Source organism: Nicotiana attenuata, chromosome 1 (assembly GCF_001879085.1).
Source record: "Nicotiana attenuata strain UT chromosome 1, NIATTr2, whole genome shotgun sequence".
NCBI lineage: Eukaryota > Viridiplantae > Streptophyta > Magnoliopsida > Solanales > Solanaceae > Nicotiana > Nicotiana attenuata.
Genome location: NC_031989.1, coordinates 101,058,893 through 101,077,943, shown reverse-complemented (window position 1 = coordinate 101,077,943; position 19,051 = coordinate 101,058,893).

The window sequence follows — 19,051 nt, the reverse complement described above, 5'->3', positions numbered from 1 at the left end:
ACTCAACATCATGGCGCCAACCGTATCAAACTCAACATCATGGCGCACAGCCGTATCAAAGTCAACACCATGGCTCACAGCCGAATCAAACTATAGAACTCAACCGTATGGCGCACAGCCGTATCAAACTATCAAACAACTTATAAAATAATATTTTTTTTCTTCATAAAATAATATATTTGCGGCTAGTCTAAGACCATCGACTATGCCAAGCGCACGCTTGTCCCAACACATGGACCGGCAGAGAAAATATATTTTTAAAACGAGTTTTAGAAAAGCAAGTATCAAAGTCTAAAGTCTCACTTACCACACTAACGGGAAGTTCTCCAACCTTGCAGCGTCTACAACACCAACCAAACGACCTCCAATGGACTCATTCTATCCAAAATATTGAATAACACGTCTTAATTAGTTTAGGCGAATAATTTCCATAATCTTAGGACGAGTCAAAATCAAAGTCAACCCCTGGTCCAATTACTAAAATCTGTGCGAAATTATCAAACGCAAGAACTGAAAAGAACGCCGAGACAGTGCAACTCCGGAATGCTTTACAATGGCGTAATCCACCCAATCTCATGTCAAACATTCTAATCATTTTCAATTATTGAATAATAATTACTTTATTCCCTCATTATTACATAAATTATTAGGTAGTCATTATGTTTCTTATATAAAAAAATTTAACAATCCATCAAAATTATTTTTCCCAAGTTTACTTACATAACTTTCTCATTCTATCTCCACTAACTAATAACCACGGCCAATTTGTAGCTTCTTATCATAGCATAATCATTTATTCCTCATCCCTTAATGCCATCGTCGCTAATTTAACAAAAGAAAATTTCAATGGAAGGCATTTGGAATAAGGCTGGCATGTGGGCCTGTTAGGCCCGGGCCGACCCAGGCCCGCGAGCCTATATGGGTTGTGGGCCTAAACGGGCCTAACTGTTTAAACCCAGGACTAGGTGGGGTGGGCTGCTAAAGTGGATCGGTTCCCTGAAAAAGCCCGTGAGACCGGGACCGTTTGGGCCCGGGACCGGCTACTAAGTGGGCCGGTTCAACCGGTCCTAAAAGGGCCCAAACGGGCCCAACGATTATTTTTAAAAAAAAAAGTTTATTCCAAAAAATTTTTGGCCGTTAGAGAAGTTTAAAAAATGGACGTTGGCCTGCAAAAATAGGCGTTTGCTATTTCTAAAATGGCCATTTAACCCCCCCCCCCCCTCCCTCCCCAACTTTTTAACCCCAAACTTTTTATAATTACACTTTTTCCTATTTTTAACTATAAATACCCCCTCATTCTTTTATTTTTCTCACAAAATCATCAATCTCTCAATCTCTCTCTCTAATTTTCTTCTGTAATTGCTTACTTTATTGTTGCAATTCTGGAAAATTGTGACTTTGGTGAATTGAAGTATTCAAGCCTTCAAGTCTTCAACGATATTAAAATTTCAACAAGTTGTTCGTCAATTCGGTAAACTCGTTCCAACTCTCAAGTTTAAATATTATAGTTTTGTTTTGTTTTATTTACTTTTGTATTGTTTGATTAATTAAGATGGATTTTTCGTTAAAAAAATATTTAGTAAAAATAAGGAAAAATCCAAGAGTGATGAATCTAGTGGCCAATCTATTCCTCTTCCAATTCCCCGGGCTCCCCTACCCAAACCCCATACCCGCCCTCCACCTGCTCCTATTCTTGATACTGATAATACTTAGACCATGAATATATGAATGCTCTTTATGGTAATCCAACTATTGATGAAGATAATGAGCAGGAAATAAATTTGGAAGAAACGCAACCAGACGACGATGCACCCACTAGTCCGGTTGCTGAAGTTAACCCAACTAACCCAAATGATGCCCCGTCTGACCCCCCCTGTTACTACCCCTACTTTTTCTAGACAAGCTTCTAAACGGCCCGAAACATCTCTTGTTTGGCCATTTTTTATTCAAATAAGAGAAAAAAATGAAGCTAAGTGTAAAACTTGTGACAAAGAGTTAGCTTTTAACTATATTGATCGGGGGAGGGGGAGGAGGGGAGACGAGAAGTTTGAGGAGACACATAATGCTACATCCTCAAGATAAAGTTAAATATCTTTATATGAAAGCTTCGGCCGCGGGGACAAGTATACCTAGTCAGCCTGACCCTAGTACCGAGTCAAATAAATTTCAACCGGGAATTAACACTGCTACTGGTGGTATTTTATAACATGATCCAAGAAAAGATAGGGAAAAATTGGCAAAAATGGTTACTGTTATGTGCTTACCCTACAGTTTTCCTTCTAACCCTCACTTTGTGCATTATATTAGAAAAGTTTTTAATCCTACTTATAAAGGATGGCCTCGCACAATCATAAAGAGCGATATTTATAAATATAAACGTGAATATGAACAATATTTGCGTTATTCATTTACTCATATTAATTATTACTACTGATATTGGTAGAAGTGGTATTGAGTGTGATTATCTTACTGTTACCAGTCATTGGATTGGCGAGGATTGGATAATGCAAAAACGCATTATCGCTTATAGAATAATTAATTCACGTCACACAGGGCAGTTTATTTCTAGCACAGTTACGAATATTTGTAGATATTTTTGCATTAGTGATAAAATAATGTCCGTTTTAATGGATAATGCTACTAGTAACACTAATGTTGTAGCCTTGCTTGCCACAACACTAAATCCTGCATTTAGTAACATTTTTCATGTTAGATGTATTTGTCATATTTACCATTTAATTGTGGGTGATGGTATGAGAATTTTAAAAGTTAAAATTGAAAAGTTTAAAATGGCTCTTCACTGGCTTTTTTATTCAAACCGTAGAAGTAGACTTAGAGAATATTTTAAAAGATGCGATGAATTTGGCCTAAGAGAAAGAAAGGTTCCTATACCTTGTCCAACTAGATGGAATTACATGTATGAAAGTTTAGTTGTTGCATATGAATAAAGAAACCCCATAAACTCAACGTTTAATGCTCATGTAAGTGATGATGATGAGCACCTAATGAGGATTTGGCTAATGTTAAAATGCTTGTAGATTTTTTAGAAAATTTTCATATTGCTACAAATAAATTTTCTGGGCAATATTATCTTACTATTTCTAACTGTTTAATTTATCTTGCAATACTTGCAAATTTGTTTGCTTATTTTTTAGAGGGTGGGAAAATTTATGAACAAGCTATTAATTCTATGAGATAAGAAATTTAAAAAATATTTTTTCCCTATTCCCCTTATTCATGGTGTTGCTGCCTTGTTAAATCCTACTATGAAATTAGGAGGTCCTCAATATTGGTATCAATCTATTTATAATGGTTTTTGTCTACACTTTCGGACGCACAAGACTCAATTAAAATAAATGCTCAAACTATTTATAGTGCTTATCAAATTGCAATAGATAATGCTAGACCAAATGTTCCAACTCCTTCTTCTTCTAGTTCTCAATCATCTAAAAGAACTCGGGCAATAAGAGCACTTACTGCTTGGGTCGGGTTCGGGGGTTCTCAAGGTTCTAGTACTAGTGATTGTTCAAACTAAATGAGCTTGAAGTTTATTTGTCACGGGGAATTGAGGAAGTGAATCCTGACGGCTCATTTAATCTTTTGGAATGGTGGAAGGACAAAGAAAAATACTTTCTGATTTTTTCAAGGATGGCTCGAGACGTTTTAACCATTCAAGCTTCAACAGTGGCATCGGAGAGCGCTTTCAGTCAAGCAAGACTTCAACTTGATGATTATAGAGCGTCTATGAGGGAGAGCATGGGAAAATCAGTACTTTTCAGAGATTGGATCCGTTCGGAGCGAAGAAATTTTGGACTTGATGAATCACAACCAGAGGTAGACGAAGCTTACGAAGAAATGCTAGCTGAACTTGCGGAGGATGCAGGTTTGTCCGGAAGCGGTGATGAACAAGCTTCTTTTTAGCCACCACCAACGGAAATTCCTCCGAACCTTGAAGGATTAATGAAATTTGTAAGAGATACCATGTAAAATTAATATGTAACTTGTATGCACATCTTGATTAGTTTCTTTTTCTTCTCAATTGTGGTATTAGCACCTTGTTGTGCTCATTCCATGGGGGGAGGAAGACTAAGAAAGATATTGCGATGTTTAATTGACTATAATAAAAATTATAATGCATTGCTTTGGAAATCTCTTTACAATATTTTTGTGTTCAAATTTGAATTCACAATTCTATAATGTAATTTTTACAATGAATTGACTTAGATAACAATTTTTTTTTTTTAAAAAACATTGAACCGTTGGGCCCACATAGGCCCGGGATCGGCCCACTTAGCCCGGGACCATTAGTTTGTGGTTTCGGCCCGGTTCCTACCAAAAGCCCACGAAGTCCGGGACCGTTTAAGCCCGGCCCACTTAGGACCGGCCTACGAGGCCCGTTTAGGCCTGGGCCCAGCCCACCTTACACCCTTAATTTGGAGTTTAATATACCTGAAGCCTTTGCCTTCTTCCTAGTGCTTGTACGGATTCCACATAAAATCTTGGTTGTCGTCAATCCCCTTTAAGCCATCATGCAGTCTTGATTTTTTTGTTTTTGTTTTTTTATTATTATTTATTAAGACCTAAATTACTCGTTTTCCTACACATTAGGTCTTTGTATATGGGCCAATAAGGAAAATGTATGGGTTTAGCCCATTTCTTTACCATTATTTATTACCTCAGCTATTTTACTATCCCACTTAATATGTGTAATAGCTAATTAGGTTCACTAACCATTTAATAAATTTTCAAACTAATAAGTATGTCTAAAAGTTTTCGGTTATTACATCTACAAAAGACATATATAACCAAATCATACTTGGCATTCAACTTCTCTTATTTTTTTATCTATGTTGTGCTACTTGCATTTTCTGATGATTGAAATCCTTTCTAATTTTTCTGTCTTCACTTTCTACAACACTTATCTTGTGAACACATTTAACCTCAAAAGCCTATTATTAATTTGTCCATAACATTGTTACTCTCGACATCGGTCTATTGACTTACACTTAACTTTGATAGGTATTGCCTTATCATATAATACTCGTATACACTCTTTATGTTAGATCATATTTTAATAATGCAATTAATATACATGTGCAGGAGTTCAAAGAAGTAAAGAAGAACTAGTGAAATGGCTGTATCGAACAAGTAAGGAAATCTCTCACAAGGGAAGCCACCTATAGAACGCACGGTGTACAAGGAAAGCTACAAATCTACATCAGCAAATCAGGATTAGCTCCGTGAATCTGGGAAATCAAATTAGCCATAACGAAGTGAAGATTCGAAGTGATCTGCGATTGGTGAAATCACGGGAGAATAATAAAGGCTAGAAGATCCGGTCAGTGGTCAAGTTTGGAAGGTCCAACAATCAAGGAGAAATCTTGTTAATTCCATTGTCTGCCGAAGGAAAAGATCTCAAGAGAAGCAACGGATAGTTCCTTATTCTTGGAAAGAATCAATTCTTTCCAAGGATCAAAACCCTTGGGTTGACGAGCCTTCACCATTCATCTTTGTATAAATGTACTGTGTAACATCATCCTTAGTATACCTTGATCGAACCAAAATAACTCTCTTCATTCTACTGCAAACAAGCATAGTAGCCTACATAGATCTGCTGTGTAATAAGTCAGGGATAGAAAGAGGGCATACAACTGGTGAGGCATTGTATCAAACGAGTGCTAGAGAATCTGAGCGATATACATCACATCTGTACTCGAAAGAAAACTCATTTGCTTGAAGAGAAATCCCTTGCAACCCAAGGGGACTGGATTAGGATTCACATTGAATCCGAACCAGTATAAAATTCCTGGTGTCTTTAATTTCTGCATTTACCTTCTACATATTACCTCAAACTGTTATATCTACAAGATTGCCATATTTAGTCGACTACTAAGGTTTTAAGTCAACTCAGTAACTATTAATTTCAATTAGTGACAATTCACCCCCCCTCTTGTACTTTTAGCTAAGTGGTGCACAACTGAATTACACCATAACGAAAAAAGAGATGCTGGCTGTCGTTTTTGCACTCGACAAATGTAGGTCATACTTGATTGGTTCAAAAGTTATTATTTATACTGACCATGCAGCGATTAGGTACCTGATAGACAAGAAGGAGTCAAAGCAACGCTTGATTTGCTGGATTCTTCTACTACAAGAATTCGATCTGGAGATCAGAGATAGAAAAGGGACAGAGAACCAAGTAGCTGACCACCTCTCAAGGTTGGAAGGAGCTGAAAAGAAGGTAGAGGTTGAGGATATAACAGAGACATTTTCGGATGAACAACTACTAGCAATGACAATGGAGGAGACACCGTGGTATGCTGACATTGCTAATTATTTAGCAAGTGGTATTGTACCTTATGAACTCTCCTCAATTCAAAAGAAAAAGTTCTTTCGTGATTGTCGGTCTTATTATTGGGATGAACCTCTACTGTTTAAAATATGTGTAAATAACATGATCCGGAGGTGTATCCCCGAGAAAGATCAACACTCTGTTTTGCAGGCTTGCCATGCTTCACCATATGGTGGACACTTTGGAGTATTTCGGACAGCAACTAAAGTGTTGGAATCGGGTTTGTATTGGCCCACTCTGTTCAAGGACGCCCACGCTTGGGTCAAAAGTTGCGATGAATGCCAAAGGACAAGCAACATATCTCGCCGTCACGAGATGCCAATGACCACAATTCAAGAAGTGGAAGTTTTTGACATGTGGGGAATCGACTTTATGGGGCCGTTTGTCAGCTTGTATGGTAACAACTATATCTTGGTAGCGGTTGACTATGTCTCCAAGTGGGTCGAAGCGGTGGCTCTTCCAACCAATGATGCAAAAGGGGTAACAGGTTTTCTAAAGAAAAACATTTTCACACGTTTTGGCACCTCGAGAGCATTATTCAGTGATGGCGGAACCCATTTTTGCAATAGAGCGTTCGCAAGGCTGTTGGAAAAATATGGAGTTCGTCATAAAGTGACCACCCCTTATCACCCACAGTCGAGCGGGCAAGTTGAATTGTCAAATAGGGAGATCAAAAGTGTCCTTACAAAAACAGTGAATGCAACAAGGACAGACTGGGCGAAGAAGCTGGATGATGCATTGTGGGCGTACCGAACATCATTCAAAACTCCAATTGGTATGTCACCATACAAGTTGGTATTTGGAAAGGCATGCCACCTTCCAGTAGAGCTCCAACATAAAACACTTTGGGCATTGCGGCAGTTGAACTTGGACATGGAGACAACAGGCACCAACATAGTCACTGGGTTACATGAGCTCGAGGAATTCAGGTTCCAGGCATTTGAGAGTGCTAGATTATACAAAGAAAGGATGAAACTAATGCATGATAAGCACATCTTGGATCGAAACTTCAAATCCGGAGATCTACTGTTGTTATACAACTCGAGATTGCGATTGTTTCCGGGTAAGTTGAAGTCCCGATGGCCAGGACCCTTCAGAGTGGTGCAAATGTTTTCAAGTGGAGCTGTTGAGATTGAATCAGAAGATGGGACGAATAAGTTCACAGTGAATGGGCAAAGGTTGAAACATTACCTTGGAATGGCAGAAGAGAAAGGGGATAGAGAGACAATAACACTGGAAGAGCCCCAATATGCGAATGAGGAGTGATGACCCAAGCCTGCATCGTGCCGGGACGTTAAATCAGGCGCTACGTGGGAGGCAACACACGAATGTTGTTGTTTTTGTTTCTATGTAACCTCTTTATAAAAAATAAAAAAAAACAAAGCATCTTACCGCGACCGCGGTAAAACGTGATCATTCTGCCTCAGGGTTGAGTGTTTCACCGCGACCGCGGTGAAACGTAAACATTCTGCTTCTCCCTTATTTCATTCACCGCGGCCGCGGTGGGACCATGGTCGATTGCGGTGATTCGCGACCTTCCATCGCCCAGGTAAGTAATTTCATTTTTTTTCTTTTTCTTTTCTTTTCTTTTCTTTGCTAAATCCCCCCCCCCCTAATATCCCTTAAACACCCGCCCCCTCCCTTACTTTCCCTTCATCTCTCTCTCTCTAACCCTAACTCTCCTCTCTTCTTCTTCTTCACCTCTCTCCCACATAAACCCATCTCCCCAACCTCCATTCCTCTCACCCTCTCCTACATCCAGGTATGACAAGCTTCTCCCGCTCTTCTCTTGTATTTTTGTTCTCTCTCTAACCCTAACTCTCCTCTCTTCTTCTTCTTCTTCACCTCTCTCCCACATAAACCCATCTCCCCCAACCTCCGTTCCTCTCACCCTCTCCTACATCCAGGTATGGCAAGCTTCTCCTTCTCTTCTCTTGTATTTTGTTTTTGTGTTTAGGTTAGTTCCTACTTTTAATTGGTAGTATTTTTAGTAGATTTTTTCTTTTGATTCTCTCTTTACTTATTAATAGGTTATGTGCACAATGTTGTAGAGAGGTATGTGCACAATGTTGTAGAGAAGTGTGTGTTTGTGTGGGTAAGACTAATTGTTGAGGGGTGGAATGGTGAAGTACAAATTGTTGTTTTGGGGAAGAATTGATGTTTACATGAGGGCTAAATGTGTTAGGATAGTACCTTGCTCACAAAATATTTGTGGAATTGCCCCAATGGAGTTCTAAGGGCCAATGTGACCATGGTAGTGGTGAAGTCTGAGTAACCACCCTAGGTTCACACAACTCAAACCCTCACTGATAGGAGCCTCTGTTTGTTTTGGCAGGTACAATGCATCCATCTAGGAAAAGACACACCACAGGGTCCTCCGCTAGTGGACCGGGCAGCTCTTCTAGAGCTAGGGGTCAAGCTAGTGTGGTCCAATTTGACCGCGCTAAGTTTGTCTGCAAACCAGCTGAGGACCGGTATAATGCCAAGGCGTCTAAGAAATTGTTACCTGAAGTGCATATTGATCGGCAAGCCTTGCAAACGGAATGCCCCAGTATCTTTGCTGAGTTGAGGAGGTGTCAGCTGGACATCCTATTTGATGAACCAGAGGAGGTGAATGTACAGATGGTTAGGGAGTTCTATGCGAACTGCCCGGAGCATGTCAATGGGGTGGTTATAGTACACAATACCCATGTAGATGCGTCACTTGAGGCCATCCGCTGAGCGTACCGGCTGCCAGTTTTCATGGGGGACACAAATCATTACCTTGTTTATTGCCACCCCAATGTCTGGTGGGCACGGATTCTTGAGACAATATGTGTGCCAGACATAGAGTATATATGGATAAAGCACCAGATCACACTGAACTCCCAGTCTCTCAATTGGGAGGCTAAGTGTTGGCTCACAATTATCAACAGCCGGTTGCTGCCCTCCAGCAACACTACCGATGTCAATGGGCCACGAGCAACAACTATCTACTGTTTTATGACCTACCAGGATTTTGATGTCACCAAGCTCCTTCATGATGAGATGTTCATCCGCTCCCCAGAAGTACTCAAGGGGTTTTACTTCCCCTCTCTGGTTACCAAGCTGTGCCGTGCTGTACGAGTACCTGAAAATCTCAGAGTAGATGGGACATTGCCAGTAAAGCCCCATTTCGGGCTAGCAAGATCACAGTAGGGAGAGAGCCGGTAGTGGTAGTTGATGATGATGATGAAGCTGATGAGGCTGCTAAGGACACTGCTATCCCACCATCACCAAGAGCTGACGAGGCGGGCCCATCACAGGCCCGCCGAAGTACCCGCATGGCCGCCCTAGAGCAAGAAATGGCTGGACTCCGCACTTCTGTCACCGACCTGGGAACCCGAGTTGACAAATTGACTACCCAGCAGGCCAAGCCGGAGAAAAAGATCATGGGCTGGCTTCGGGCACTAGGACGAGCATGTCACCTCGATCCTAGCACTGTATCTGATTAGGATTGAGCTTCAAGGAAGTCCCCTTACCTTACTCTGCTTTATAATTGTTGACATGGGGATATGCCAAAGTTTTAAGTGTGGGGTAGGGGATTGTTGTTGTTGTAAGAATTGTATAATTTGTATGGTGTTGTTTTGTTGTTTTATGTTAGTTAAATTCGACTTGGCCCAAAGACGGACATCTTGAGGGACATAAGTCGAACAAAAAAAAAAGATTTTCATTTGATTAGGTAGTGTATCAACTCTCCCTTGGTTTTTCTTTAGGCCACGGTTCTTTTCCAAGGGTTTCTATTTGAACCGGGTGTAGTTAATTTTTTTTTTGGAAGTCTTGGGCGAGAAATGGAAATAGGGACCCTTAACTCTATGGTACCTTGAATAAGACTACTTTAGTGTGACACTTAGGCTCTTTAGCTGACTCAAAGAAGGTCTTAAATTGTGTGCCCCTGAATGGCTCAAGTACTTAGAACAGAGTGTCTGATGATCCTAACTGAATAGAGTCATGTGCCGTGTGTGAGTGAGATTTTCTGTATTCTGTGTTAACATTCAATGCCTAGAACTTGCCCTGTGTGTGTGCAAAGCGAAATGGTAGCCTTGTTTGGTCTGGAAAGTGATAGAGACGTTTCTTTGCTTAACCCTTCTACGCATTCTTATTCACACCTAAATGTATATACCCTAGTCAACCCCGTTGAGCCTGTAGGCCTATTTTCTTGGCAACCACATTACAAGCCTAACCCGAGTTTAAATAGCCTATGTTGTTGAACCTTATCACCTCTTAGAAGCACTCAAAGTATAACGGATATAGAAAAATATAAGTGTGGGGTGGTTGGTTGGGTTTTTAAGTGGAATTAAGGGGACAAAAAGAAAAGTGCACTGGTTGATAAACAATATGAGAGGCCACCAGAAAAAAAAATAAAAAAAAATATACAAGCATCAAAAGTGGTGGTAGCTATTAAAAGAAAAAGTGTGCTTAAGAAGAAAAAGAAGGGATGAACACGATAATGTAATGGTGGAAGGAAGGTGTGATAAAGTGAAGAGTTTAAAAATACACAATGTAGTGGAGTGCTTAGGGAGGTGTAGTCGCTATACCCAAATGTATCCTACCCGTCCCGCAGCCAACATTACAACCAAATAAAGTCCTACTTGATTCTAGACCGAATGAGCTCGATTAGTCGAGTATTACACTACGGGCAAGCCTATGGTGTGTTGTTTGTGGCATAAGAATTTGTTCTGAGGGTGAGTGAAATTTTGTATTCGAATTCCTCAGCGTGTGATTTGTAAACGATATAATCCTCTTTTATAGTGAGTAGGCACATGATTCTTGAAGGGAAGGTAAGTCTGGACCTCTGAATGAGATTAGGAGAGTTGTTTAGGGCATTGCGTGGCTAGAAAAGAGTCCATTCTTGAGGCGAGGAGGTTGCGCTGAAGTAGTCTACCCATGTGAACTATTCTTATTATAGGGAGTAGGGAAGTGACCAAAGGACGATTAGGCTTATAGAGTGTCACGACCCAAATCGATGGGCCGCAACGGGCACCCGGTACCTTACTTGACCGAGTACCAATGTAACGTATCTTTCTTATTACATCATCATATACACGTGACATACGGGCCTAATAGGCCAACATGATCCTTTATAAACTCAAAACGTAGGCCGACAAGGCCGTACAATCTTTTATATACATGACATATGTCTACAAGCCTCTAAGAGTACATAAATGTCATAAAGGTCGGGACAAAGTTCCGCCATACAAAACAATACACGTCTAAGTCATACTAACCAAACGAGCAACTCCGAAGCAAATGGAGTGCACCAACATCTTCCGCTGAGCTGATAGCCTACTTGGAGAGCTCTCGACTTGTCTATCGGGACCTGCGGGCATGAAACGCAGCGTCCCCAGGAAAAAGGGACGTCAGTACGAAAAATGTACTGAGTATGTAAGGCACATAAATAAGTACATAACCGACATGGAAGAAATATAGAGTACTTGACTCAACCTGTAAAGTCTGAATAACTCTGAAAATCATGAAATAGTTTTCGCGTCATGCATATGCATATGAATATCATGTCGTGCGTAGGTACATGTCTCATAACATCATCAGCCTCTAAGGCCATCCCATCAAATCATATCGGCCACTGTGGGCAAAATCATCAACGTATGCCAGCTGATCAGGTGGTGCTGCGTATATAACGCCATAACCTTTCCCATATCCCATATACATATATATATACATACATATATACGCGTATATAACGCCGTTTGAATCATATTTCAGCCACTGTGGGCAACATCATCAACATATACCAGCTGATCAGGTGGTGGTGCGTATATAACGCCGTAACCTTTTCCCATATCCCATATACATATATTTACATATATACGCGTATATAACGCCATCTGGTCATGGGTCAATGCACATGTATAAATGAGTGAAATGCATGAAAACTGCATAATAATCTCGATATTCCTTCCGGATAAACTTTTCCAACCCCGTATTATTCTGAGACCCATGAACAAAAGATAATAATAATTCTCATGGGGAATCACGAATATAAACACCTCTACTATTTCTATGAATAGAGTACTTTATAAAAATTGTGTATTTGCTCGTTTCTTCAGTATAATTTGGACCATGCCAAAAGAAAGAAGGGAGGGCCTTAACATACCTGTTCTCGGAATCATTTGAACGAATCAGCTTCTGCGAAATATGGACGAAACTCTTCTTTGAAACTCTCGAAATTCAGAAACGAACTTGGTAGCTCTTGAAATTGAAACGTTGGCTAGCATTGAATTGCTGAACGAAAAAAAATGATTCTGCTTTTTGGTTGAAATCAGAATTGGCTAAAAATTTGTAGCTCCTTCACGTTTTTCTCAAAGACAACAAGATGTCTTCGAAACTTAATCCAAGAATCAGACTTTTACTAAGTGACTACTATTCTTCACGTTTTCTTGGAGTAAATTAAACAAAATTTCCTACAAATCTTGCTATTGTTTGTATTAGAAATGGAAGAATGGGAATTTGTTTTCCAATCAGAAAGAACGTTCTTGTTGTTCCCAAGTCAATTAAATGCCAAGTCTTCAAATGAATTGAATGAAGATAAGACTTATTCAAGTCTTATGTTACTATAAGTAGCCACATGGCATAGATGACTTATGAGTCATTCTTAGCATTGTGGCATTTGTGCCACGTTTTTGGAGTGAGATTTTTGTTAATTTTTATTCACTTATTAGTTAACCGGGTAATGTCATGTTACCCGATAATTAATCAATAACCCGCATAATTTAAAAATTACCACAAATTATTTAAAATTCTATTTATTTTTAAAAGACTTCATATATACCTTATATATTATACTACCGTGGTCATATGGTACCTTGCATGGTACTAGTTCATAATTATTGGATATTATTGCTCGACCCGTATTTTATTCCAAATTGACCACTTTCAACGAAACTCTTTTTCTTTAATTCGTGTACCCTTTTATCCTTCATAACACTTATTTATCACTTGTTATAAATAGTGTAAGTACGTTAACGTCAAGATGATCTCATTTCCGATTCTACATCGGTTAACTGAAAACGAAATTTTTAACGTACAATACTTCAGGGTGCAATATCGTTATAACTTAATACTGCGAAACGTTACATCACCGTAATGTAATACTGCGGGACGTGACATCTCACTTCCGGATTCTCATTAATTTATTTATGGTGTATTTTCATGTACAAAAATATAGGGTGTAACATCATTCCCCCCTTTGGAACATTCGTCCTCGAATGTTGACTGATGCGCTTATCGTACTCATATCCCATAGCTCTTGCGAATACTTTTGTAGTCCTCTTGCCATCTAGGCAACTGTTCTGTGAATAAGTCCAAAGGCCGGGGTATTCCCCCCTTTAGGCCTCTTTACCACGCCATGACTTGTGATCAAATTCCTTCCAATCTCATAACTGTTGCTACCTCCCATCATGCAGCTTTGTAACGACCCGGCCGGTCGTTTTTGGAGGTTACGCCCCGATCCCCCATTAACTGCTTCCCCTAAGTTCATTTATGCTATTTTGGTTTGCCGGGACGTTCGGTGTTAGGATTCGGAGCGTTTTGGGACACTTAGTCCCTAAATGAGAGCTTAAGTGTCGAAAAATGGTCCGTAGTCGGAACAGTGTGAAGACGACCTCGGAATGGAAATCCGATGGTTCCGTTAGCTCCGTTAGGTGATTCCGGGGTTGGGAGCGTATTCGGAATGTATTTTGGAAGCCCGTAGCTCATTTAGGCTTGAAATGCCGAAGTTTGTATTTTTGAAGTTCCGGTCCGATAGTGAGTTTTTGATCCGAATGTCGGAATGGAATTCCGAAAGTTGCAGTAGCTCCGTCATGTCATTTGGGATGTGTGTGCAAAATTTCAGGTCTTTCGGACGTGTTTTGGTTAGGTTTTTGATCGAAATCGTATTTGGAAGAAATTTGAAGTTCTTAGGCTTGAATCTTTGATTAAATCGGCTTCCGGTGTTGTTTTAGGTGTTTTAAGGATTGGTACAAGTTCGAATAAGGTATTAGGTGGTATTGGTGCTTTTGGTTGAGGTCCCGCGGGCCTCGGGATGATTTCGGATGGTTAACAGAGTAAATCTCTAAGTGTTGCAGCAGCCGGTATTTTTCTTTCTGGTATTTTCGCTTCTGCGGCCTGGGAACCACAGAAGCGGAGCCGCAGAAGCGACTTTTGGTCACCCTCCAGGAAACCGCAGAAGCGGTAGGATAACCGCAGAAGCGGATCCGCTTCTGCGAGATGGGAACCGCAGGAGCGGAAGCTGGGATTTTTAAAGGGAGCCGCAGAAGCGGCCAGTGCTTCGCATAGGCGGGACCGCAGAAGCGGTCCCTAGACCGCAGAAGTGGTATTCACTGTTCAGAAATAGCAATTTCGAGGATTTAATTTCATAAGTTTGAAAAATCGATTGAGAGCTCGGGAGAAGGCGATTTTGAGTGGGTTTTGAAGAGAAAATCATTGGGTAACGTTTCTTTGATCCCTTTTTGTTATACTTTATCATTATATAATTAAATATATTATGGGAATTCGAATTTTGGACCAAAAATTGGATAATTTGGGGTAAAACTTCATTGGCTAGACTATTGAGTTTTGAGTGGGCATTTGACCTCCAATTTGGGAGATTTTTATATGGTTAGACTCGTGAGAGTACGAGGGTTCTAAAAATGTGAAAATTATTCGATTCCGAGACGTTGGCTGGAGGGGCATTTTGGTCTTTTTTTCTATTTTCGCGCCCTAGCTTTAATTTTAATAGCGGAATCAGTTGTTTGCAATATTATTTACGATATGTAATTGAATTGAATAGATTCGGGCCATTTGGAGTCGGATACTCGTGGCAAAGGCGTGGTTTCTATTGATATCGAGCCAGTTCGAGGTAAGTGGCTTGTCTAACCTTGTGTGGGGGACCTCTCCCCTTAGGATATGATATGTGGTAATTGAGTGCCTTGTACGTGAGGTGAGGAGCGCGTACTTGAGCTAATTATTGAAAAATCCGGTTTTTACTTAAGATATAGAGACTGAGTTTCCTTCATATTTGCCTTCTTTTACTTGCAGTTATAACCTGTGTTAGATTAGAAAAGCATGTTTAGTTGATTTAACTTGCCTAATTGTTTAAGTTGCCTTGACTGTACTACGTGAAGCATGCTAGGCTAGTACTACCTGATGTTTGTCCTTTGTACTTCATTTCTGAATATCTTCTGGTTGTGGTTGCGCATCTACATTGGGACTACGGATGTGGGATTCTGGTAGCTCCCCCCTTGTTTGTTTACTTTGGGACTGCGGGTTAGATTCCCGATAGATCCCCCTGCACATTTACTTTGGGACTGCGGGTTAGATTCACGGTAGATCCCCCTGCACATTTACTTTGGGACTGCGGGTTAGATTCCCGATAGATCCCCCTGCACATTGATAGCTGGACTACGAGACGGTACCCTGGGAGATCCTCATTTTTACCATTGGTATTGAGCTGTACTTATTATGTGTTTGCTCCGTTCTTTGTGTATTTGTTATTGCTTTGTTTAGTCCATCTTATTCCAGTGTTGTACTCACTGTTACTGCCTATTTTCATACTGTTGATTTATACTACATTGTTTAACCTCAGTAGGCCCCTGACCTTCCTCGTCACTACCCAACCGAGGTTGGGCTTGGCACTTACTGAGTACCGCTGTGGTGTACTCATGCCCTTCCTGCGCATGTTTTTCATGTGCAGATCCAGGTACCTCTACTCAGGCGCACTATCCTTGGGGTGTGGAGATACACGGAAACTTCGAGGTATATCTGCCGCGTCCGCAGACCAGGAGTCTCTATTCTGTTCCAGCTTTAGTATCTAGTTTATCCCTTTTCTCTCAGTTGTTTAGATATTCTGGAGTTAGAGCAGCGTACTATGTTTCTGTTAGCTTGTGGTTCCAGTGAGTTTCCGGGTTTTGGGATTGAGTTGTTAACTTCCGCATTTTTTTTGAGTTGTATAGGCCGAGCGGCCTTATATGCAGTTATTATTTTGATATGTTCAGTTCTAATTAATTATTCCGCAAGTCAGGTTGTTATTTCCGCATTGTTAGGCTTACCTAGTTATCGGGACTAGGTGCCATCACGACATGTTCACGGAGGGCGAACTGGGATCGTGACAAGTTGGTATCAGAGCTCTAGGTTCATAGGAGTCACGGAACACAGGCCAGCCGACGATGCCGCTATCACTCCTGGTTATTGGATCCCCGTGCTTATAGCCTTTTATCCGAAGTATGGATTATTCACGATCTTCTGCCTTTGAGTATCTCGTACGTTGTTCACCTTTACCTTACTTACCTTAAAATTTCGCATCGTTTCTTCTATCTCTTTCCTGACCTCCCTTCCACCTAGGTGTAATTCACTTCCATAACTTGAAGCTCTATTATAATACTCGCACCTCTGCTACATACACTATCCGATGGGAGCTTCGTACTGACTTCTTATGAGGCTGGTACTTCTTCTAACTGGCTTTCTTGTAGAGCCATTATAGATTATGGTTGTTATGTTATTTTTCTTGAACATATGATATTAAGAGTGATTCTGTCATGTTCTCAAGCACAACTTCTATAATTTTTCTAGGTCCAATAATCAGACTCTTGATTTACTTGGGTGATGTGATTCTTTAGCTCCCCCTTCCTTCCGATCAGCCTTTATGTAGGTTTAAACTACCTTCCGATTTGTGGCTCATGGTATCGGTTATTACCTTAGCCCTTCCTGGGCGTTATGGAATATCCATGATACAATCTTTTAACAATTCAATCATTTGTCTATGCCCTAGGCTCAATTCTTTTTTTTAAAACTTATACCGGAGTCTTCTATGGTTGTATGATTACCAACAAATATAATGCTCCAAAATCTTGAGTGTGTCCATAACGTACTAACTCTGGATCATTGATCGAATAATTCCTTTAGTTCCATCTCAGCTCTCTTAAAACATATGCAATTACTTTTTCTAGTCTTTCTGCCCCTTGTTGCGTGCATACTTAACTCATCCTAGTTCCTACACATGCCAGAATTTTTGTGCAACTCATATAGTCTCAAATATTACCTTCGATCTTTCTCCCCGTTCATTAGCCGCGGTAGGTGCCACTTTCTTTTGGAGAGCATACAATTTTTGTCGTGAGACTGCTTTTACATGACCTTTTCTTCATTAGGTTACTGTGCTTAGGTTGAAGCCCACTTCCTCATTTCCTAAGCTAGTCCTTCGCTGTAGTACTTATGGAGGATGCTCTGACTCTTGTAAAGATGTGAGCTTATAATATCCTATACTTGACGGACCTTCTATTGTCCTTCCTTGCCTATACTTATCTGTAGTTACTTATCTCCACGCCCTTCTGCTTGTGGGGTTGCTTCTGGACTAATATTTTTACCGTCTTCCTAGTGGCACTCTCTTTTATTTCCGTAATACTCATATAGTAACTTTTTAACTTCTCCAACTCCTATATGAATATATCTCAAGTATTACAATGTCATAACTGCGGGGTTGAATTCTCCATGTTGGGGTTTACTACATTTATCTTGCATGATCTGCTGATTTGTCTGTAACTTCTTGTCTAGTCATGACTAGGCTCTTCCTGAATCAACTACTAACTACTCGTTGGCCCATTCTCATGCAAAATCTTTCTTGGATTATTTCCTTTGTCTTAACTTATGTCTCGCATTGGCTCCTTATTTATTAATAATAGCTCGGGCAGGAACCTTTACTTCCTCTCCTTGACGTCGTGCTGCCATAATATTCTTGAATCATAGCGTATCTGTAAGATATGAATAAGTGCCATCTCATTCCTCTTTCATTTATCGCATTCTTCCTCTACCATTCCATAGTCACTAGAACCACTTAATTCTGACTTAATGCCACATCACTCCATATTCCCCCCCTTAGGGGTGTACTAAGAGCTGTAGCCACGAGGATCTACCTAGATATTTTTACCTCTTCATCTTTGGCGTCGTTCCTCAACATTAATGATACTTACTCGCCTTGCGGCAATCCTTATGTACCAAGGATGACAAATCCCCTTACTCGCGAGGGTGACACTTAATGTAACTGGTACATATAGTCCCTTAAGCTTAACTTTGCTAACATTGCTTGCTTTAGGGAAGCGTCTTCCTGAATGACCATCCTCTGAATTTCTCATGAACCTTCTTCTGTTGTCCGTCCTATTATTGCCGGAATGCGATATGAAATTCTTATGATGCTGACTATTACCAAATCACTTAGTCCCTAATTCGTATTTAGTTTAGCTTATTCACCAGCCCATACTGATTTCTATTACTCTGGGGTCTAACTTTTCCTCTTGGTAATCGCGCTAGAGTTGCGAACTTATTTCTCGAAATGAGGACATGACTGTATGGCATATACTATTTTGTTGTCCTGAGGCCTGTCACCCCTCGTCTCTTCCCTCACTTGACTATAGATTTTGTAATATTGTCATCATTTGATCGACCATTGTCATCCATGTACCACATCTTACTCATAATGCTTCATTAACTCTTTTCTTATTTCTTGCTAACATTTATGCTTACCACTTTATTCTGAAAACTCGAACAAGACATTCTTTTGCTTTCAGCTTCCCTTTGCTCCATCCAGTGGCTCTTCAAGTTGCTTAACGTTCTCACTTTACTAGGGACGCGAGCCACACTAAGGTAATATTTATCCCTTCAAGGCTTATAGTGCATGTCTTTGTGGTACTCATA